The sequence below is a fragment of the Suricata suricatta genome, chromosome 15 (assembly GCF_006229205.1).
Source record: "Suricata suricatta isolate VVHF042 chromosome 15, meerkat_22Aug2017_6uvM2_HiC, whole genome shotgun sequence".
In the NCBI taxonomy this organism is placed as follows: domain Eukaryota; kingdom Metazoa; phylum Chordata; class Mammalia; order Carnivora; family Herpestidae; genus Suricata; species Suricata suricatta.
The window spans coordinates 32727280-32751521 of NC_043714.1; the positions used below are offsets into that span (position 1 = coordinate 32727280).

The 24242-nt window shown below is 32.3% G+C and overlaps 1 protein-coding gene across 2 annotated transcripts in view; it reads left to right on the forward strand.

Annotated features, from left to right (window-relative positions):
* Window positions 1-24242, forward strand: part of LOC115279492 (cyclic nucleotide-binding domain-containing protein 1-like) — a 242790-nt gene that overhangs the window by 24616 nt on the left and 193932 nt on the right. For both annotated transcript variants that reach the window (XM_029924032.1, XM_029924033.1), the window contains exon 2: window positions 20510-20655. The gene's annotated coding sequence lies outside the window, so the exon portion shown is untranslated. The remainder of the gene's footprint in view (window positions 1-20509; window positions 20656-24242) is intronic.

Consider the following 24242-nt stretch of genomic DNA (forward strand, 5'->3'; position numbering starts at 1 on the left):
ATATATATATATATATATATATATATATATATATATATATATACACACATATCCCTCTCTCTTTCTCATTTGCTGGTTTTGTCACTTAAATTCCACTCCACATATGAGTGAAATCATATGGTATTTATCTTTCTCTCATTGACTTATTTCATTTAGCATTATTTATACTCTCTAGTTCCATCCATGAGGTTACAAAAGGCCTGATTTCACTCTTTGGTATGGCTGAATAATATCCCATTGTATATATACCGTATCTTCTTTATCATTTATATATCAGCGGACACTTGGGCTGATTTAATAATATAACTACTGTAAATAATGCTGCTATAAATAAAGGGATACATGTATCCCTTTGAATGAGTTTTTTTGTATTCTTTGGATAAATTCCTAATAGTGCAATTGCTAGGTTATAGAGCATTTCTATTTTTAATTTTTTGAGGAACATTTATACTGTTTTCTAAAGTGGCTGCATCAGTTTGCATGCCCACCAGCAGTATGAAAGTGTTCTCCTTTCTCCTCATCCTTACCAACATCTGTTATTGTGTGGGTTGTTGTTTTTAGCCATTCTGCTCAGTGTGAGGTGTCTCATTGTGGTTTTGGTTTGTATTTACCTGATAATAAATGTTGTTAAGCATCTTTTCATATGTCTGTTAGCCATCTGGATGTCTTCTTTAGAAAAGTGTCTATTCATGTCTTTTGCCCATTTCTTCACTGGATTGTTTGTCTTTTTGGTGTTGAGTTTGATAAATTCTTTATAGATTTTGGATACTAATCCTTTATGAGATATGACATTAGTAAATATCCTCTCCATTCCATCTCTTGCCTTTAAGTTTTGTTGGTTGTTTTTTTTGCTGTGAAGAAACTTTTTTATCTTGAGGTCCCTATAGTTTATTTTTGCTTTTATTTCCCTTCCCATTTTTTAAGGCTGGATGGCTACTCATAGTTCTATTTACCCTTATACATTTCTTCCGAGATAAGCCTTCCATGAACAACTAGTGTGAGGAGCCTGCATCTCCACTACACACACACATACACACACACTTTTTTCCTTTTCCAAACATTAGATAATTATGTATTTAATGTTTCCTTTTTATTTCTAAAAAAATTAAAAGCTGTGCTCAGTTTGTCATTCTGAACAAGTCTTCAAAGTCATTTTTGAAGTTCAGCTATAGTTGTTGCTATGTGATCATATAAAGTACTTTTAATTTTTCATCATAGAAGTAATATATGTTCATTATAAAAATTTCCAACATTACATGGAAATATTAGGAATAGAGTAACATTTACCTTAAATTCTACAACTTTGTTATTATCACTATTAATACTTTGGTGACCTCAAGCCTCATTAGTACTATATTCAAAAATGTTTATGATTATAAAAATTAAATCATAACATGTATCCTATGCTTGTAAGGATATTTGTTTTAAATTGCCATTTAGAAAATTGGCTTATTTCCAATGTTTCTTCTTCCTTACCTCTTCAGATATTGTTTTACTAAAATGTCAGTACAGTGTTCAGTAGATATATGCTCGTAAATGTATGATCAAGAGGATTTATTATTGCTAATTTTACAACATTGGGACATTATTCATATATTTTGTTGTTTTTCTCAGTTACCAACTATATCATGGAAGTATCTCAAGGTGATTGTTATAGAGTTAATAAATTTAAATGTATCTCCACTATTTCTAACAATTATCTCCCAAATGAGAGACACATTTTGTAAACTATTCCGCAGTAAACATTCTTATGATGATGCCTATACTTTAGTTCCTAAGGATTAAGAACTCTGGGTCAGGGTATGCTTTTTATATGCTTTAACATATATTTCCGTTTTGTGTTCCTAAACATCTTTACAAACTCAGAGTAATGTGAGATAGCCTCCCAACCTTGCACCCCACTAATCCTTATAATTAATGTTAATGATACCTTTAATTTTTAATAATATGAATAGTAAAATAATTATTACTATAATTGAAGTTTCCTAATTGCTACTGATGTTGCACTTTTTCCCCATATTTTTATTGGATACTTGGTTACACTTGTATATGAATTGTTTTTCACATCTCTTTAAATTTTTATTGAGTATAACTTACATACAATTTTACATTGGTTTCAGGTATACAACACGGTGATTCAACTTCTGTATACATTATGCCATACTCTGCACTGGGTTTAATTCCTTTTGTTTATATTATTTGTTTTTTCTATTAATACATAGGATTACTACCAATATTAATGTTACATTTGTCATTTTATAATACCTGTTTTTCTATCAACTTTATATTTTGTTCATAACACCTTTTGTCTTAAAAAGTTTTAAATTTTTATATCCTGAAGTACTTCTATTCTTTCTTTTATATTGCTTCAGTTTGCTTTCTTAATTTTAACAATGGTCTTTTCAATTTATGTATTATTTATAGAGTATTTTAAATTTCTTCTATGTTTGATAAATAGGTTTCCTATTTTAACTTTTAATTCTTGTGGCATGCATTTCTTTAATATTTTATGACTTATAGGGTCCCATTTTATTTTATTTTATACCTTTACTCATGTGTCACACCTATTTATTCTCCCTCTTTAATTGAAATATCTATTATCTTCATGTCCCATACTTATTGTGATATATTTCTAGGGTCTCTCTTTTCTTCCACTTACTTTACTTGGTCTTCATTTCTACTTAAAATTATACTTTCATTACTCTATTTTTATTTTCTCATTATTTTTCTTAAAGTGGGTTTTTGAATTGCCCCTGAAAATATTTGTGAAATTAGATGGAATAAAGAAATGATAATAAAACTCTTTACTAGAATATATACATGTATACGTACATATGTATACTCTTATAAAACTAAACTCTGAAACTAGAACTAAATGGTAGCACATAATTATAGAACAATTTAAGTTCTAAACCTTTGTTATACCTTAGTATTTAATATTTAAAGAGAACAAAATATAAGATTTTTAAAATAAACTATAACTTAGACTGTAAAGAATGAAACATGAATAAAAATACTGGCTGTTTTTTAACAAAGTATGTAAGATTATATATATAATTTATATGTTTCCTGTAATTCTGTAATATATTATAACATTAATTTATTTGACAACTATCAAATTTATTTAATTAAAATATCTGGACGCTAGAAAGGAGATTGGATGAGCTTTAAAAATCTCACGAATCTTTTTCACCTTTCTAATTTAGAATTAATTTTTTATTCCTGATCCCCTTCTCTCCATAAAGTTCTGAGGCAGTTTCAGTTGAGCTCAGTGGTTAAATGTACTTTGTTGCTGAAACATCAGGCACTTGATTCAACAGTGCATGACAAAGCAGGGGCTTTCAAAGTTTCACACGTATCAGAACTACCTGGAAAGTTTGTGAAATAAATCGCAGCACCCTAATCCTAGACATTCTGATTCACTTGGTCTGGAATGTGCATTACTTTTTTTTAAATGTTTTTTAATGTTTTTATTAATTATTGAGAGACAGAGAGAGAGGTAGTATGAGCAGGGGAGAGGCAGAGAGAGGGGAAGACATAGACTCTGAAGCAGGCTCCAGAGCTAAACGTGGGACTCTAACTCACTAACTGTGAGATCATGACCTGAGCTGAAGTCAGACACTTAACCAACTGAGCCACCCAGGTGCCCTTGGAATATGCATTTCTAAGAATTCTCCAAGTGATGTTGATGCTAAGCACTGAGCTAAAAAAAAAAAAAAAAAAAAAAAAAAAAAAAAAAAAAAAAAAAAAAAAGATCACAATTGAACGATATTTGTCTAGGAGAGATAATGTTGAAATTGAAGAAAAGTCCAAACTGGAGAAAATAGAATATTAATGTAAAACACAGTTTTTTAACCTAAAGAAGTTGGGATGGAGATGAGCAGAAAAATATAACTATCAAAAATATGGTACAGAATGCATTTTTTGGATCTAATTTTCTCTTCTCTCCTATTAAGAATACCTGTGCTTACTATCACTTGCAGGGTTCACTATGTCTGAGCTTTCCATGCCCTTGAACCCATATAATATGTTTGTTCACTTTAGATTATAAACTAACTCTTTCAACTAGATTGTCTTGTTAGATTCTACCCTTGCCGTGGTGGCGGTCTGATACCTACTTCTTTCTATTTTACTGGTCTTAAACCTTGATCTTCATTGAATAACTACCATTTTTATCAGCCAGATAACACTTTTACTCATTAACTACCACTTCATTCCACCTAATCTGTCTTCCTGGGCTAATTGCCACCTGTATTCCTAGGCTCTGCCCATGTGACTGCAGCCCAAATAAAGTTTAACAAAGAGAATGCTATCTATATAGTTTCCTTCTCTCATTTTGTGCAAAATTGACCTAATGGTATACAGTTATCATTTGCTATTTAAAGCAAAATTTAAGGAATTAAAAAAAACTGTTCTTTTCTTTTTTTTCCCCCAAAATTGTTCATGCAGATTCTGTTAGGAGCTAATAAGGCCCAATTTTTATTTGATTGTTTTATAAAGACCATCACAGTTTTATAGGCAACATGTATAATTCCCATTTGTGCCTAGTGAGAACTTTGATCAAAAAGGATAAATGGTTACCCCCCCACACACAAAAAGCTACATGGAATACAAAGAAAAGTATAAATGGAATATAGATAGAAAGTTAAGAAAATCAAGCAGCAAGGTGGAGTGATGGATTGTTGAGGGTTGTATATGTGTCTTCATGAGGGGGAGAATCAGTTCATAGCCAGGGATATATTAACAAGCTAAAGTATGAAAGATAACCTGACACTGTGGATGGGAACATATATATTAAAGACCAAAAGGGAAAACCTTTCCAAATTTTATCTGCGAATAATCACTGCTGCATCTTTCTTATGTGGAGCCTCCTTCTTTGTGGCAAGCTGTGGGAAATAGTGATTAAAAACTTAAGTGGGGCTATTAAAAATACACAATATGAAATTACTATTTTTCCCCAAAGAAGTCATCCAAATGGTTAACAAATACATGAAGAGATGCTCAACATCACTTATCATCAGGGAACTACAAGTCAAAACCACAACAAGATACTTCACAACTGTCATAATGGCTAAAATTAACAACACAAGAAACAACAGGTGTTGGTAAGGATGGAAAGAAAGGAAAACCCTCTTGTACTGTTGGTCAGAATGCAAACTGGTGTAGCTACTCCGGAGAACAGTATGGAGGTTCCTCAAAAATATAACTACCCTACAATCCAGCAATTGCATTATTAGGTATTTAATGAAAGGATACAAAAAATACATATTGGAAGGGGTACTTGCACCTCAATGTTTATAGCAGTGCTATCAACAATAGCCAAAGTATGGAAGGAGCTCAAATGTTTATTGGCAACCACGTCGTTGGGTCCCTGCTAGGTGGATTTATGAAAGTGTACGATGGTGTGTTAATTGACTTGGCAGTGCAGGGCTTTTTATCCACTCATGTTTATTTGTTGTAGGACATTTTATTACCATTTTCCACTTACCTCAAATGATGGGATGATATTTTAGTATGAATATATAGAGGGCATATATTAAAGAAATTAAAGAAAATTAAAGAGGTAAAAAGTGGAAGTAAAATGTAAAAAGGAATATTTTAGAAGTAATCATCAGGATCTAAATTGTAATGGTGTGTCTCATTCTGCTACTTTCTAAGATTAGATTCCTGTTAGGACAATGTCTTCATTCCTAAGAAACTTCACAATGTTTAAAATTATATTACAAAGTGATTTTTTCAATGAAGGAAAAAGATGGAAGATAGAGAATTTATCCTCAAAATAATTAAGTTATTTTCCTTTAAGAATTACAATACTGAAAAAAATTTTACAGTACAATTGCAGAGTTCTAAATTCTACACATCACTGAGTAAGTCTAGCACTGATAATGAATATCAGCATCGAAAGAATAGTGGCTTTTCTTTTCCTAAAACCAGTGACATAGAGATTAACACAGTGCTTTTTATCATTTTTATCATGTATTTTTATGATAAATAAAACACGAAGCATTCAGTTTTTTTTCCTATCCAGAAGTTCTAGATTTCTATTTTAATCACATTGTAACCAGTAACTATGAGATAAATATAATTCATAGTCCTTAATTAATCATGTTATAGTAAAATGAAAAATTATTTTAAATAAGTACATTATAAAATCTTGTACTGTACTAAAATTTTATTACTATAAAATAATCAGCTTTTTAATATAGGAAGAAGAAAGCTATGGGGATAATTTAAACAAATAGAAGGTTTGGCATGATTTTGAGTAGTTGAAGAAGGCATATAGATAGAGATGATAAAATAGTGTAACATAGTGATGATAGACATTAAAGTAAAATTCTTGCTGTAAGTAAATTGATAGTCCTAAAGCTTGAAAGCAATATGGGGAATTTATTAGTAAGTAGAAGTGGCTTATGGAAAAAGTGAAATATTTCATTTTTCAACAAATATTAATGAGTATCTTTTAAATACCAAGCCATGTTCATTGTATAGAACCTAATATAGACATTGCCTTCATTTTGCTTATATTCTAATAGAAGACAACCAACAATAACAAAAAAGAAAATACATAATGTATCAGAAAGTGATTAGTGTTATGGAGAAAGATTAGTAAATTACAGGTTTTGGTAGAATTAGAGGTGAATTATTAAATTGTATCTAGAAGTTCTCAGAGAGGGGCGCCTGGGTGGCTCAGTTGGTTAAGCGGCCGGCTTCAGCTCAGGTCATGACGTGGGTTCGAGCCCCGCGTCAGGCTGTGTGCTGACAGCTAGCTCAGAGCCTGGAGCCTGCTTCCGGTTCTGTGTCTCCCTCTCTCTCTGACCCTCCCCTGCTCGTACTGTCTCTCTCTGTCTCTCAAAAATAAATAAAAGACATAAAAAAAATTTTAGAAGTTCTCAGAGAAAGTCTCACTGAGAAGTTGACATTTGAGCAAAAACATGAAGTGAGGGAGCATCCAGTGCAGGTATCTTGAGAGAGCACTTTTGAAGCAGAAGAAATAAGATATGGAAAAACCTAAAGTGGAAGTTTACTTGGTGTGTTGGAAGGGTAGTGAAGAGACCAATGTGACAAATTTGGAATGAATAAGTGGAAGAGCTTTCGAAGATGGGTGTAGACTGATTATTTGGTCCATTGTAAAACCTTGGGCTTTTACTTAGAGCTGAGGAAATCCAGAGACGAAACCTGACTTATATTTTAAAAGGCTCTTTTGGCTGTAATATTAAGCAAGGGTGTAAATAGGGAGTACATTTAATAGACTGTTAGATTAATACGAGTGAAAATGAGGAGTATATCAGACTGGTAACAGTCCAAGGATAAGAAACGCTCGTATACTCTTGACCCGGCAAAATAGATCTAGAACACACAAAGGTTTCACAAAACCTAAGGGCAGAGATTCATTGATGGCAGTAGATAACTGGAAGCAGGGGCTTGTGCATTTCTAAAGAGACTAATTGAAACTCTGAATAAGTGACTTCCATAAAGCAGAAAGATTTAAACACTTCAGTAAAATAAATAATGCTCTGGATTTTGGATTTCGTTATTGTGCTTCTCTGTCTATCCTCTTCTATACAATTTCTTCCCCACCAGAAATGTGAGGTATCCTCTTATCACTTTGTGACATCTTCCTTTATCTCTTGGATATTTTGTAATTGTTACTATATTCCTATTTTAAAAAATTACTTTGGGGGAGGATGATTAACACAATAATGTCTGGATTTTAAATTAAAAGCATCTATTCTTTTTTTTTAAGCTATTTTATTGCGCTATCATTAACACACAATAAACCACATGTTTAAAGTGTACAATTTGGGCTCTTGGGTAGCTGAGTTAGTTAAAAGACCAGCTCTTGATTTTGACTCAGGTCATGATCTCATGGCTCCTGAGATTGAGCCCCATGTTGGGCTCCAGGCAGACACAGTGGATTCTCTCTCTTTCTTTCTCTCTGCCCCTCCCCTGCTTGTGCTTGTTCTCTCAGTCTCTCTCAAAATAAATAAATAAACATTAAGAAAATAAACTGTACAATTTGATACGTTTGATAAAGATACATACATCTCTGAAACCATTATTGCGATCAAGAAAATATGTAATATATGGATAAAACCTTTCAAGATTTCCTTGTTCATTTTTGTAATTTCAAACTTAATGTTTTAAAATTAGGTACATGGCCATGCAAATTATCTCTTTTTTCTTGGATGACAATTAGTAAGTAGTTTCTTATCTTTTAAGAACTCTATCCATTTTATCCAATTGTGGAATTTACTGATGTAGAGTTGCTCATGATATTCACTTGTTACTCTTAGTACTCAAATAATCTATAGAGATGTCATATCTACCATTCTTAGTGTTTATAATTTGTATCTTCACTATTTTATTCTTGCTCAATATGACTAGAGTTTTATCACAGTTATTGATAAAGAACCACCTTTTGATTTCATATTTCATTGATTTTCCCCTCTCCCGCCTCTTGGTTTCTACTGTAATCCTTAATATTCCTTTTCTTCTGCTTGTTTTGGATTCAAGTTCTCTTATTCTTTTAGTTTTTTTTTTTAAGGTGGAAGCTGAAGTCATTTGTCTAACCATTTCTTTCTATTATCAGTCTTTAGTGGTATGTTTCTAACTACTACTTTGGCTATGTCCTGAAATTTTAATATATTGAATTTTTATTTTTATTTCATTCAAAATACCTACTAATTCTCCTTAAGGTTTCTTTTTTGATCTGTGGGTTATTTAGAAATATGTTATTTAGTTTGCAAATATATTTGAGAATATTTCATAGAACTTTTTGTTATAGATTTTTAATTTAATACTATTGTGCTCTAAGGATATACATTTCATGATAAAATTCCTTATAAATATGCTGAAACATGTTTAGTAATACATAATATTATCTACCTTGGTAAATGTTTTATGTACAATTGAAAATAATGTATATTCTGCTCTCATTGGGGAGTAATGTTCCATAATTATCAGTTAGATCAAGTTGTTCAAGGTTTCTATAGTTTTATAATCTCTACTTTTATATTAATTTTTGAAAGAAGGGTGTTGAAATCTGTGACTATAATTGTCTATTTGACGTTTATCCTTGAAGCTCTAATAGTATTTGCTTCTTTGCTTTCTTGGTAATATTTGATTGTATATCAGACTTTGTGATTATTTCACCTCATTGTAGGTTGAATATTTTTATATTATTATAAATAATTCTGAGCTTGGTTCCAGGATTAGTTGAGTTTATTAGAAACACAGTAATCCTTTCAAATTTGGATTTTAGGTTCTGTTAGCCAAGATCAGTATAGTGTTTAGTCTAGGGTTATTTTTTCCCTAATACTAAAGCAAAACCTTCATGAGTACTTTATCCCATGTCCCATGAATGACAAGATTTTCACTCTACATTTTGATAAAAGGAACTATTACCAGACATAGTTGTGGTTGAGCTCCACATATTGTTTCCTCTGATATTTTCAGGGGGTTCAATTTCCAGCCTACAATAATTTATTCACATGCAAGCAATGATAATACTAAAGAGTCAGCAAGTACTTTTTGCAAATTTTTGGAACTCTCTTTCATACTTTCTGCATTTTTCTCCTCTACAATAATTTTCTCTGTGGACTCTGACCTCCTTAACCTCTTCTGACTCTTAGATATGTTTTAATTCTGAAAAGCAGGGATTCCTCTCATGTTGCAGCATAGAAATTTTCTTTCTTTCCTGTCCACTAGGAAATTCACATGCCTTACCTTTGTATCTCAATTCCAGGGAACATGGTTTTTCTCTGCCGGATATTCAATGTCTGTAAAACCATTATTTTATACGTATTATCTCATTTTTTATTTGTTTTGGGCAAGAGAGTAAATCAAGTCCCTGGTAATCTGTTTTCCCCAGAATCAGAAGCCTACAAATATTTCTTCTAGTTTTGGACCATTTATCTACTTGATGTGATCACTTGGCATATCTCAATTTCCAAACCTAAAACTAAACACTTGTTCATTCCACTAAAGTTGCTTTTTATGAAGCCTTTTCCATCTCATTAAATTCCACCACAATAGTTATAATTTCATAAGTAAGAACCTGGTGGTCTTCCACGATATTTTTCTCTAACTACTCAATCTAATTAAGAAGTAAAAATACTTCTTTACAAGCTCCGTTGCATGTTCTGCAGCCACAACTTTCTTGCCATATCCATTTCAGGCCCTTAAAAATTTAAAAAGAAGACAAAAAACAAAAAGCCCCAGCAATAACAAAAGAGATTCTTTTTTAAAGGTTTTAAAATAATTGAAAAAAAAAACCAAATAAAAATCTGTTCTTTGAGTCATATATTATTCAGTGGTCTACAATACAATTTCCCTATTTTAAACTTAATTGCTATTTTAAATTTATTCTTGAATTACTACTCTTATTTTAAACATAAAGAAACAAATAAATAAATAACTTTTAAAGGTAATATATAGCACACCTTACCTAACATACTTAATGTGTCATAACACTAAATTTAGCTCAAACATTTTTATGCATCCCAGAAGAATATAGAAATGCTAATTATCATCAGTTTAAAAACATTTATTCCAGTGTCAATTTTTTTTTTCTGAGAAGCAAGTATTGAAGTACATGATTGACAACATTATAGAACATTTTAGTTTTCTTTCTACTCAGTGCCTAATGGATTTTCTCTATAGTGTCATTTTCTTATCAATCTTCTAAAAAAGCAACATTTTTATATTTAAAAATTAAAATATTTATATAGCCATATTTCATTATATATCAACAGATATACATCAATATATCAAAGATATGTATCTATTATGTATATCACAGACATATATAGATTTAGATTAGTATCTATAGATTTCAATATCTATTTCAATGTCTGTCTATAGATCAATACTCTATCTTCAAATATGTAGAAACATGATGATCAAAATATGCATAGATATTCAAATACAGAAATATAAATATTTTTATTACATAGATGTCTGCAACTCTATCCATTCATCCATCCATCCATCTGACACATATGACTATTAGTGACTTTGATAAACATATTTTTCCCCTCAAATTATGGAAAAGTTAGAACTAACCTATAAATTTAAGTTTGTAGATTTTACTGGTCCTAACATTGGATGAGAATGGAATATATCTTGAAGGTATGCTCTTAAAGAGAGAATAACAGGATATTCCTTATATTTAATTTTTTCTGGTTACCATTTTGACAGTAACTGAAATATAGTCAGAAATTCAGGACAAAACATATCAGATTACTTTGGACTGGAAATTTTCAAATCGGCATTACCAGTTGTACATCTAGACAAAGGATGTCTCTCTAGTCATGTCGATAATACTGGTGATAGTGGCATTACTCCTATGGCAGGACAAATTGACTGACAATGAATTGTACTGTATTTTGTTTAACCCGTTGAGTTCAATTAGCATATTCCAACCTAATTTTAAGAACTTTACCAACTAGATGGAATTTTTCATATATAATCTATAATACCCTTCTACCCTATTATAGTGCATTATCTTTCAATATTCTAATCTGTTCTCTGCAGCTAGAGTTAACTTTCAAAAATGTAAATCTGTTCAGTTATTCTTCTTAATAAAGCCCTTGGATGACTTTACCTTTCCTTATGACAAGATCTAAAATTCCTCACAGGAACTCTTCACAGGAATTCTTTACATGCCCTCTAGGATTTCACCTTGCCTATCATTTTAGCATCACTTTATGTCCAATTTCCTCATTGTCATCTCTGCTCCAACCACTTTAGGCTTTCTTCACTAAGTGTTTCTTGAATTCTTGACTCCAGACCTTTGAACAAGCAATTACTTATGAGTGCAGCACTGTTATCTTCCCTTTCCTCATTTCCCAGGTTATCCTTCAGATGTCAGCTTACACACCATCATTTCTGGGAAATATTCTGTGACAACGCTAGACTAAGTATGTCTCACTATTACTTTCCATAGAATACAGTGCTGTACACTTTCAAAGACATAAATTGTGTTTAATATCTGACTTTTTTTAATTTTGTAAGAGTTTTTATTTATTTTTGAGAGAGAACAGGGGGAGGGGCTAAGAGAGAGAAGGACAGAGAGAGAATCCCAAGCAGGATCCACACTGTCAGTGCAGAGCCCGATACAGGGCTCAAACTCAAACCATGAGAGCACAACCTGAGCTGAAACCAGGAGTCAGACACTTAGCTGACTGAGCCACCCAGGCACTCCTTACTTTCTTTTTGAATTTAAGTTTGTATGAGGCAAGGAGCATATTGGTTTTTACATTATGTATGCCAGACAGTAGGATAATTATTTATTTCGAATAATGCCTGAAATTAACCATTGCACAAAACTATTTGCTGAATAAACAAATGAATGAATGGTCAGACAGTAGAGGCTTTTTTTAAAGATGAACTCAAAATTCCAAAATGTAGGTAGATGCTGTTGCTTGCCTTCTGAATCTGACATGTCATTATATTGTTCCTTTGAGCACAGAAAAGAGAAATAGGATGATTAAGCTGAGAATAATTGAGATTCTCAACAGAATTGCCTGTCAGTTTCTTTTACAGAAAAATCTGTCTTATCAATTTTGTGTCTTGGAAGCAGCCATTTCAAATGTATAGGCATAAAAAATGTAGAAAACCTTAAACAAAGGTTGTAAACATCTGTATATTTCAGTAATCCATGAATATTTTGTTTATTGTTGCTAAGTGTGTTAAGAGTGAGATACAGGCAACTTTTGAAGGACATCGATCCTTGAACAATGTAGAGGTTAGGAGCACCAGACACCCCCCTCACCACCTCATGTAGTTGAAAATCCATGTATAACTTTTGACTCTGTAAAAACTTAAACTACTAATAGCTTAGCTGTTGTTGAGAATCTTACTGATACCATCTACAGTCTATTAACATATGTTTTATATCTTCTATGTATTTATTTACTGTATCCTTACAATAAAATAAGCTAGAGAAAAGAAGCTGTTATTAAGAAATCCATAAGGAAGAGGAAATTCATTTGCAGTGCTTTACTGTAAAAAATCTGCACAAAACTGGACCCACACAGTTCAAACTCATGTTGTTTGAGAGTCAACTGTATTATAAGACCTTACTTATGCACTTTTTTATGTGGCTATTGCTAAGCACTCATGTCTTATGGGCTGAGTTTGTGAAAGATTCTGTGGAAGTGCTCTTTGATGAAGTTCTTTTCCTGAGGATTCTCAAAATTCTCAGGTTTGTATTAGGTTCATGAATACAGAGAAAGTTAAGCTATTTGAAACTTGTTTTATGATGGCCTTACTCTTTTACAAAAGTTCTTATTAGCAGCCTCGTTTATTATTTTCTTCAGTCATGTACTTGTAAAATGAAGAGAAACCTGCCTTTCTATTCTGGTGGTGCAACAGGTCTTTTAATTTCTCCCCTTCCATAAGGAAAAGCACAGCCATCCTCCCTGAAACAAAGAGAAAGTTGACATTTTAAAAAATAATCCATTTTCTAATCATAAAAAGTTTTTTTTAATTTTGAAGAGTTAAAGTTGCTGTCACTGATCTTTCAATTTTCAACTGTGTATAGGAATAGCAAAGAGAACCCAAATCATGCTGTGTTTCTGATGTCTGCACTCCATATGAATGACCAACTCAATTTTTGGAAATACTGATAAAAATCAATGTTTGTCATATGAATTTGGATGATCAAATAAAATTAGTTCTTATTCTGTTCATTCATCCTTGACTGATTAGGCAATTCAAATGAGAAGTCAGACAGAAAGTGATGTGCATATTAATGATTAATGATTCATGAAAAATTTCAAGTACACACTGGATTCCAGAAAAATAATTTTATAGTGAATTACTTGAAAACATACAGGGGAAATGGATACATAAATGACATGGAGAGGATTGCTTTTTAAAACCCTTTAAATAATTTTGTGTCATAAATGCTGCTTTGAAAACTTATATTAAGGAGGCCCAAAGGTATGCATGTGTGTATCCTTTAATTAAAGTGATCTTTTGAGCTGGATTTTTCTATCCCACTAATCTCTGGCTCACAAAACATTTGATAAAATGTTCTGTACCTTCTAAAGCCCAGAGATTTTAGCTGTACAATTTCTGAAAATGTTCATGTATCCTCACACATAAGGGCATTGAATTTTGGCAAATTTGGGGGATCTTTGAGGAACTCATGTGGCTGGTATACAAGGCATATGTTCTGGGGTCAAATATAATCAAATGTAAAGAATTTCCAAGTATTTTGCTCTTGGCTGATGATTTGCTGTGTCGTTTCTACCATTTTTTCCCCAATTGTAAATCTGAGGCAATTCCTCCATGGACTCCGATTCAGGCTCATGATTTTACTTTGCTTTGTGTTTGTGACTTCATGCTCTTCCTTTCTTTTCTCTCTTTACTTTCTTTTTTTTCTTTTTCTTTGCCTACTTTTTACTCTAGATTCAAAGCCTTCTGTTTTTAATCAACCTTGATTACTAATACTGTTTTCTTCTTATTATTTCTTTTGCTTAACTCAGAGGTAGATTTACCTTGAAAGTAAGGAAGCTTAAACTTTAGGTCTATCATTTGATTTGACTGGGTCCCATCCAAGACCCTCAGAGATGCCCTAGAAATGTATTCACATGCTCATGGTTTCTGCAAAATGTGCATAAGTAAGATATTTTGACTCTGATCATTTTTTTCCCTTTGCCAGAAAATTTCCTTTACATATATTTTATTTTCATGGCACCTGGAATTGGAGTGGCTTCATCCATTTAGGGGATTCAGTTTTTGGAAAATTGTGTGAGAGATATATTTGCTTGGTCTGGTGAGATATGAGTTTTGATTCTTAGTCAGTGTTACATATTCAAGTAATTGCTGGTTATGCACATGTAGGAATGGCCATAGGAACAACCCTACCACACAGGTTGGACTTAACAGCATCTTGATGTAAAGAAACAGAAACAGAGCTCTTACCACCATATATAACCATTCCATAGCAACCCAGTATCAGGAACATGTGGGCCATGGACTGGCACGTACTTTAGAATATATGAATTTGTGGAAAAGCTTTTCAAATCTTATATGTCATAGATAAAAGAAAGGTGGATATGGATTTTCCCAAATTTGATAGGAATCCTGAAAATTATGTTATTAATAATCAGTCATGAAACCAAAAGAATTATTTCTAAATTATTAAGAATAATTTAAAAAATTCTACCAACCAAGCTCAAGAGAAGACCCTATTCTATCAATAAAAAATAATATAAAGTTGTTGTCATGCAAAGTGAAAATATATAGGAAATGCAGGACAAATTTTATAAAAATTAATACAATAGGTGTTCTTAAGCAACTAATTAATAACAGTACTGTAACTTTCTTTTGGATTTGGGATGTTTTAAAACCATCCGGCTTTTAAAAATTATAATTTGTACTGCCTTCTTCTCTTTCTAAATAACTACAATTCACTCTTAAACATACAAATTTAAACTGTGCAGTCCACTTATACACAGAATTTTTAAAAATAAATACAGTATAGTACTGTAAACCTATTTTCTCTTCTTTGTCATTTTCATAATAATATTTTTTCTGGTTTACTATAAGAATGCAACATATAATACATATAACATACAAAATATGTGATAATCAACCATTTATGTTTAGTTGGTAAATTTTCTCATCAATAAGAGGCTATTTAGTATATAAGTTTTGGAGGAGTTAAAAGTTATATGTGGATTTTTGACTGTGTGGGAGGGTTCATGCCCATAACTCCTGCATTGTTCAAGGGTCAACTGTATTCAAATTTGTACAAATTTTTTAATTCATAAATTTATATTATTTTTATTCATGTGTCAGACTCAACAAAACCTGGAACAGCCCCTGCCTTAATTCAGTTACCCTAATTCTGAAAACCAGTGAAAATCACTAGAAGATTTGACTTAGTATAGTGGCTAAGTGTTTGGGGATATAGGCTCCAGGTGAAAATGCCTGGGATAAAATCCTGGCTCCACTATTTATTATCCATATGACCTTGGGCAAATTACTTAACATGTCTAAGACTCAACTTTCTCATTTTAGAAGGAAGTGATTGAGCCAGAATATGTAATTCCTTGTAATTATATGATAAATAAAATAAAGTAAAATAATAGTGGGAAATCAACTAATTAAAACAATAGAATATCCATATTGAAAGGAAGCTTGCATTTCCTATAATTTTTCATCAGCCCTATGGACTTTTCACAGGTCCTTCAGGTGTACCATGTTGGTACATATAGAAACTATACCTTGTCTGGAAACTGACCTGTTTTCCATTAAACTAGTATAGTTATACTTTTTTAAATTTAGATTTTATTGACTTTATTTATGGGTACTCTATGTAAAAGTTAGGTTGAATAAACTGTTTTTGACTACTACTGCTCTGGTACAATCCTTGTATAAAGAATCACATGATAGTATAGTTTTAGTGAAAATACTAAAAATCGAAGCAAGTGATAACCTATTCTCTATGTAACCTGACTCTTTTTTTAAAGTTTTTTAATGTTTATGATTTTTGAGAGAAAGAGACAGAGAGAGAGAGACAGAGAGCAAGCAAGGGAGGGGCAGAGTGAAAGACATAGAATCAAAAGCAGGCTCCAGGCTCTGAGCTGTCAGCACAGAGCCTGACATGGGACTTGAACCCACAAACAGAGATCATGACCTGAGCCGAAGTCAGAGGTTTAACCGAGTGAGCCACCCAGGCGCCCTCAAACAGAATAATCTTAATCCTCTTTAATTTGACAGCTTTTCAAGTTTATGAATCAGCTGTATCTCCAAATATCTTTTTTTTAATTAAAAGTTGATTGTTTTATGACGGGACCATTTCTTTGATACTTATAAGTCACTGAGAAGTAAAAAAAAAATTAATTAACATCTCTGCTGTTTACTTTCATTTTTAGAGACCTTCCTGGGCCTTTTGGTAACTCTTCATAAATGAAGTCTTGTAGTCAGAATTACTCCTGGGTTTCTTTGTTAGCTTTTCTTTTCTATTTGACTACAGAATAGGAAGCTGTCTTTACAGAATTTCTTTTTTTTTAACATGTTTTATTTATTTTTGAGAGACAGAGAGAGAGAGAGAGAGAGAGAGAGAGAGAGAGAGAGAGAGAGAGACAGCGTGAGCAGGGGAGGTTCAGAGAAAGAGGGAGACACAGAATCTGAAGACAGGCTCCAGGCTCTGAGCTAGCTGTTGGCACAGAGCTTTAACAGAATTTCTGATATCTAGGTAATCAGATAATTCTTCTAATTAAACAGCTTAGGTATTTTAAATTAGTGTAAATACATAAGTAACAGAGAGAATACGCCATTATTTTGCCAAGCTATACGCAACAATTTAGAATGATAGTTTAATGGAAGAAATAATACAGAAATAATTATTTCAGGTATGGCCTGGTGTATCGTATCTTGTTTTAAAGGAAGAGAAAACCAAGTGATAGCAATAACTGAAGAGATAAATTGACACTATAATCAGTTATGTAAAGGAAACAATCTTTAAGAAGGCAGTAATTTCTGAATCATTAAGTTATGGTTCATAAAACTGAATGTCTGCAGTGACTATTTTAATTATGGTATTTTTCAATTGTAAAATCAGATCATTAAGATTCAGTTATAATCTTGAGTATTTGATATATTTTCAATTATGCAATGTATGCCTTAATAACTTTTCACCAATATTGTAGGTTTATCTTTCTACATAAAATTTTGCATTATATCTCTGATTCTGTAATAACCTAGATGATATATTCTTGAAAAGATGCAGTCAGATACTTTATTTCTCTATAACTACTTATATTCAATTTTTAACATATTACCTAAAGCCATCATGTGTACCTTTCTACATATAATATATGACTCTATTTTACATGAGAAAATTGTGTGCTTTTTCTCATCAATTTATTTTGAGTGTCTAGAATTATTCTATTTAACTTTCAGTTTTTGTGTGTGTGTGTGTGTGTGTTAACTGCATGATTTGTTCATTTCTCAGCAATTTTTAGTATTCTGTTTCTTTTTTATTATTATTAGCTATGTGTCCTTGAGGAAATTAACCTCTTTGATTCTCAGTTTAAATATTGTTTCTTATATTCCACCATTGTATTATCCCCTTTCTTGTACTTGACTGCTCTGATTTACTCTTGTTTTACTGGCAAACATCCTACCCAAGCTTAATGGCTGTGTTTAAGTATTCTGTAATATAAGTTGATTATATTTCTTCAGTGAAATTACCAGCACGAGCAGACCAACTGTTCCTCTAGCCCCTGCCAGAGGAACAGTCAATCCCATGCAAACCTGCACCACCTCTTGGGGAAAAGTATTGTGAGTGGAGTAACTCTGGAAGACGACACATTTTTACTCAAGAGTCTTTCAAGTCCTTGAAGAAAAACCATATAAATCAGCCAGCACAGGAAGCTAACCTTTGTGTATCCTCAACATTTAAGTTAAATGGAGCTTGTATCAGAAGAAATACAATATTGTTTTGAGGAAAATGCAAGGATTTTGTTTTGTTTTGTTTTGCTTTGGCAACGCTTTAACAAACTGGAGGCCGTTAGATTACATTAGTTTTAGAAAAATGTGAGAGCTGCATTTCATTTGCACATCCGAGTGAATGTGAGTGAACTAGTTAGAGGCTTTAAGAGAGTCCTAATCAGTATACCATTACCTCAGACACACTCACTGAAGTCATCAAACTCTCTTCTTACCACAAAAACTGGGAACAATTAGCTGAGAGTAAAAAACTCAATAGGTTTAAAAGGGTTTAACAAAAATCTAGATCATGTGTACCTACAACTGGAAACATTTAGGGACTCAGAGGATGCCAGCATGGATGCCAGTGGCTATTCATGATAGTTTTAATTCATCAGATGCCAGTGCATATAAGTACTCATCATCAGAACCCAGCTATGCAGCTCGTCATGACTCTATAAGCTTTTAGGTTTGATATAATCACCTGGAGAATAAGGAGTAAGTGGAAAATCCCGAAATTATTTTTTTTCCAACTGATGTTTTTCTGAATACTTGGAATATACTAACATTTTGCTTTTTGTGATCAGTTGGATTTAGGGCTAGGAATAGACATAGAGGAGACACAATGAAAATTCAAGGGAATAACATTTTTTTCCACACCATTGTATACGGTCTGATAACTCATAATGATAATAATGACACTATTAATTTAAAAAAACTCCACCAACTCCTTACTACTAATAATAGTTTGGGCATTATCATTTTCCAAACATCTCTCAATGTGTGAACTTTTCTTTGTCATTAATACAATTTCTTTACTAATAGCTTTTGTATGTTAAGAGTAGGCCAGAAAGCTGTGGTAAGCAAGGAGTGGGTATAATGTATGTAAAAAAATTTTCAACAAATAGTAACGGTAGAAATTGAGAGGAAATTGAGAAATTGAGAGGCCACTTTTCAGACCTGAATGTCTTGATTTATCATCCTAAGGATGGTAAACAGCTGCATGTATGTTAGAATCAGTTGAAAAATTTACAGGGGATTTCAGAACGGTGGACAGTGCTGATCATTTCTCAGGGTTTCTGATCTGTCTCCAGTATCCTTTACATACTATAATCAAACCCAAGTTTTTGTTCTAGACATTGTTCTAGACATTTTCAATTCCATCCTTGTTTTTCTTCCCTATGCCTGCCTTTCTCTTAATGTAGGCTACCGTAAATTCTTCTGAGAGAATAGACTTGGTTGGAAAGGCAAAGCTTCTCTTTCTCTCTCTCTTTTAATTTAGAGAGAATGAAAAAGAGAGAGAGAGTCAGAGTGTGGGCAGTGAGAGATGGAGACACAGAATCGGAAGCAGGCTCCAGGCTCTGAGCTGTCAGCACAGAGCCCCACATGGGCTCAAAGTCATGAACCTTGAGATCACAATCTGAGCCAAAGTTGGACATGTAACTGACTGAGCTTCCCGGGCGCCCTGATAAGGCAAAGCTTCTAAAAGAACTTTGTCACAGGGTTAAAATGCCTATATTTAACTGAGAAAACTTAGTAGACCTTTGATAGTCAAGTCTCTTTCAATTTTTTAGTTTTTTTTTAAACGTTTAGTTTTGAAAGAGAAAAACAGAGCATGAGTGGGAGAGGGACAGAGAGAGAGGGAGACAGAATCAGACTCCAGGCTCTGAGCTGTCAGCTCAGAATTAGACAAGGGGCTCAAACTTAGGAACCCTGAGATCATGACCTGAGCTGAAGTCACAGGCATAACCTATGGAACTGCCTTTAATGTTTTTTTGTTGTTGCTCTTGCATGGAAGCAAGAAACACTTGACTTTTATAATCATGCCCTGTGTTTCTGGATCTTGTATATTGCATTTATACTTGAAAACGGGCCAATTTTAGCCAGCTAATAATACATTGCAACAAAGAAGTAACATTGAGCAAACAATTAAGCAAACCTTAAATAAAAAAGAAATAAAAATTTGAAAGCTCAAAAATCAAGAATTATTTTGGTTTGTTTCTTTGTGTATAAGCTGTATTCTCTCAATTTGCAATATTTTTGTTGTTTTTATTTTCAGGCCCATTTATAGAACATTGCATGAACACAGAACTGTGTGGAAGTTGCTGAAAACAATTCCAGATTTGACCTCTCAGCTAACTGATGAATATCTGAAAATACTTAGTAAGAGTGTCATTTCCCAAACCTGGGTCAAAGGCAGTACAGGTAACAGACTAATCTGGAGGGAAATTTGGCAACATAAAATGTATGTGATTATTTTTAATTTTGAATTCTCTATACTATTCATATTTTCAGTAGATATGTTAAGAGTGCACCATTTTGATAATTTCCTTTATAGTTTTTAGTGAAATGAATAACATTTCACATTTTAGTACATGTTTAAAAGATATACAGTAGTATTTCACCTCCTTGAGCATGCATCAGAATCACCCATATGACTCAGATTGCTGTGTTCAGTTCTGAAGTTTCTGGTTTGGTAGGTTTGGGATGAGGTTTAATTGTCTTTTCAATAATATGCCAGGTGACAGTGCTAGTATGGAGAACATACTTGGAAAACCACTCATTAATATACACATTTAATTGCAATCCAGCATTTTTTTCATAGTTATGACAGTAAATGGTCATGGCAATTATTTAACTTATCCAGATACTGACTCAGATATTGGGCAAAAAGAAATCTCACACAGATTTTAATTTCCCAATTTTAAATTTCTAGTCCCCTCATCAAGGATATATTGGATACATTAATAAAAGTATTTTATAGGGCGCTTGGATGGATCAGTCAGTTAAGTGTCAACTCAGGTCATGATCTCACGATTTGTGGGTTTGAGCCTTGCATAGGGCTCTGTGCTGACTGCTAGCTCAGGGCCTGGAGCCTGCTTCAGATTTTGTGTCTCCCTCTCTCTCTGATCCTCCCCTGCTCGCACTGTCTCTGTTTCTCAAAAATAAATAAAAAACATTAAAAAATTTTTAAAAAGTATTTTATATTTTAATTTTTTGAGGGATATACAAAAATATACACACACACAAAGTCACATACTCCTCTAACTCAATAAAGTTCAACACCATTTTCTGCATTTGTCAAATACCTATTAAAAAGAGGAATTAAGTTTATTTTATACATTCTTTGTATCAAGGAATGTCCCTTATTTATTCCTCATAGTAACTAATATAAGTAGAAATTATTATTATTTTCTATAGTTGAGGACCATAAGGCACAAAATATCATGCAGAATATTATGGATTAAAATTAAATTCAAACATATTTTAGACTTAATGCTAAACTCATTCTCATTTTGTCCATTATGCCACTGTTTTTATAAAGTATCTCCTCAGGATCATGACATTTAAAATCTAATTGTATATAATTTCAGAGAACATGTGTCTATTGAAATATGTCACATGTCTATTGACATGTTTCCAGAATTTCCCTCCAATGGTCATCTCTCATAATTAGTTTCATTTAATCTGACATAAAGTAGTGAAAATTAAATCATAGTAGTTTTGCAAAGGATAAAATGATTTTGAAAGGCAAGAAAGAACATTCAAAATTACTTTGCATTAGCTTGAGGACAGTAATTTAAAAATTAATTTGTTTTACCATAAATCTCTGAAATCATCTTCTTATGGTATAAAGTATGGAAACAACCTAGATGTTCAGTAGAAAACAAATTACATTGTGATACATCTATTCTAAGGAATAGAAGACTGCATAATGATACATGTATTCAATGAAATCCTAGGCAGTTGTTAGGAAGAATGAGGTTGATCTCTGTATATATATATATATATCCATATATATATATATATATGTGTGTGTGTGTGTGTGTGTGTGTGTGTGTATACAGATATATATATATATACATATAGGAACTTACTAAATTTATTAACAATAGAATAAATTGGAATTTTAGAAATAATCCATATTTTCATATATTTATGTAAAAACCTTAAGTTATATATATAAACATCTATATATATACACATATATAAGTATCTAAAAACTTATAGTAAAAAATACAGAGAAGTAGATCCAGATCACACTCCCAAAATATGTATTTTAGAAATTATTGCCATGGTAGGGGGGAGAAGAATTGAGGGACAGTTAAAGGAGATAATTAACTTTCTTCTACATATATTTGTGTTGAATTTTTCCACAATAAGCATATGTTCATGTATTAGTGTTTGTAACACTACATATTTGGTTTTTTTTTTCAAAAAGTTTTTAAAATTACAACTGAAACAAAAACTATTGTTATGGGTCTTATAACTTGGGTGATTGATTATTAAAATGTGAACTTTCATTCCTTGACAAAGACTTGCCAACTTACTTTGATCTTCTCTATTCAATAAGGTTTTTCAATTCATATTTCAATAGAGCTTATTTTCAAATACTTTATTAAAAATGTGCAAGTCTTTGTCTTTACATATACTTGATGCAAAATCTTTCTCTTGAGTTTTTAAGTCATCTGATTCTGACAGTCCAGATCTGTTTCAGTATCAAAGCAGTCAACTCATTAAATACCTGACCTTTGTAAATCTCTTCCTTTAATGAACTTAAAAAACAGGTGCAACAAAGTGTCTTTCTCACTCCCTTTTCTTTATGCATGTGTGTCTTTCACTCCCTCTGCTATTATTTAAAGTGTTCCTCCTAGTAGCCCCTCGTGACCGGGCTGCTGACTTCAGTCTGTGGCTGAGGCTTTGGTTTCTTTCCTGCAATTCCACACTGCTATTTGCCCTTCTGTTCTCTTCTGGCAGGTTCTTTGAAACTTTATTATTTAAGGCAGCTTCCTTAACTCACCATTTACTCAGCTTCTCATTTAGTATTCTTAAACAATAAAATATTAACAGGGATAACAATATTATTTTAAGTACTGACTAACGCATACACATGTCTCTAGTTTAAGTGAAAATGGCACTAAAACATAATTACTATAATAAGATTACTTATAATACTATATTACTTATTTACTATACTAATATTACTATATCTAAATATTACCTATATTACTGTAATAAATTTATATAAACTATACACTATGTATAATAATCTCTTTCTGTATGCCATATATATATATATATATATATATATATATATATATATATATACATATGTTACTTAATTCAAGTGACTTAAAGATTTTTCCATTGGATTCCTTGTATTGTGGCCTGAGCAGCAGGCATATTTATGATTGGCAACCTAAAGCTCATGAAAGCTAAGAAAATTAGCTTACTTGAGAATTCAATTTAGTGGCTAACATGGAATTTAGATCCTAGATCAAAATTTTATTACTCTCTACCTTTATATTAACATTGATACATTTCCATGATATAATTATTATGAGGGATTTTTTTCTTTTATATCTATATCATTTATAGATGTTTTCTTTGTGAAGTCAGATAAGTCTTAACAGTGTTATTTCTCTTTTATTTCTTTTGCATTATTTTATTTTACTCCCACATTTTATGAGGTTATCTTTCAAAAACAACATAGCTCCTCATTTAAGCAAATTTTTATATTTATTTATTTATGTATTATTTTTCAATAGTTTATTTTCAAATTGGTTTCCATACACCACCCAGTGCTTCTCCCCCACAAGTGCCCCCCACATGACCATCACCCCCTTCCCACCCTCCCCCTCCCCCTTCAGTCCATGGTTCGTTTTCAGTATTCAATAGTCTTTCATGATTTTTGTCCCTCACTCTCCCCAGCTCTCTTTCCCCCTTCCTCTCCCTATGGTCCTCTGATAGGTTTCTCCTGTTAGACCTATGAGTGAAAACATATGGTATCT